The sequence below is a fragment of the Cebus imitator genome, unplaced genomic scaffold, assembly GCF_001604975.1.
Source record: "Cebus imitator isolate Cc_AM_T3 unplaced genomic scaffold, Cebus_imitator-1.0 Scaffold709, whole genome shotgun sequence".
Classification (NCBI taxonomy): domain Eukaryota; kingdom Metazoa; phylum Chordata; class Mammalia; order Primates; family Cebidae; genus Cebus; species Cebus imitator.
In genome coordinates this window covers 259,287-260,018 of record NW_016108024.1, presented here as the reverse complement: position 1 = coordinate 260,018, position 732 = coordinate 259,287, and positions in this window count along the sequence as shown.

Sequence of the window (732 nt, the reverse complement as noted above, 5' to 3'; positions counted from 1 at the left end):
CGAAAACCCAGTAGTTAACATTAACTGAGCACACATTAACTGTTAAGTGTCACACACTGTTCTATGTATGCATTTAACTTAGGAAGTAAATTCTAATAACAATCCTTATTTTTTTCAGATGGGGTAATCGAGGGCAGCTACTGTCAGTAACATAGACCCCAGTATCACATAGTGAAGACTCATTATCTTTATCAATGATGCTTCAGTTGGAGGTAAAAAATAGGTCCTTTTCAATATCCAGTGGTGACTGTGCTCCTAGGAAGATCAGCCAAGGATACATAATCTGAAAATTTAATAGCACAGGTAGGTAGGATTCACTGCAGCGCCTCTCTAGTACACACCTGGATGTGACCATTGTGTCCACATGTTTTTCAAACCTGACAGGAACAATAACCTCATTTGGAAATGACTTCTAAAAAGGCTATTTTTACTGGGCTTGGAGGTATGTGCTTGTAGCCCTAGCTGCTTGAAAGGGTGAGGAGGGAGGATTGCTTGAGCCCAGGAGCTCTGAGCTGTAGTGAGCTATGCCAATTGGCATCAATATGGTGACCTCCCTGGCACAGGGGACCACCAGGTTGCCTGAGGAGGGGTGAACCAGCTCAGGTTGGAAATGGAGCAGGTCAAAATTCCCATGATGATCAGTAGTGAGATCATGCCTGTGAATAGCCATTACACTTCAGCCTGGGCAACATAGCAAGAATCTCTCTCTCTCTCTCTCTCTCTCTCTCTCTC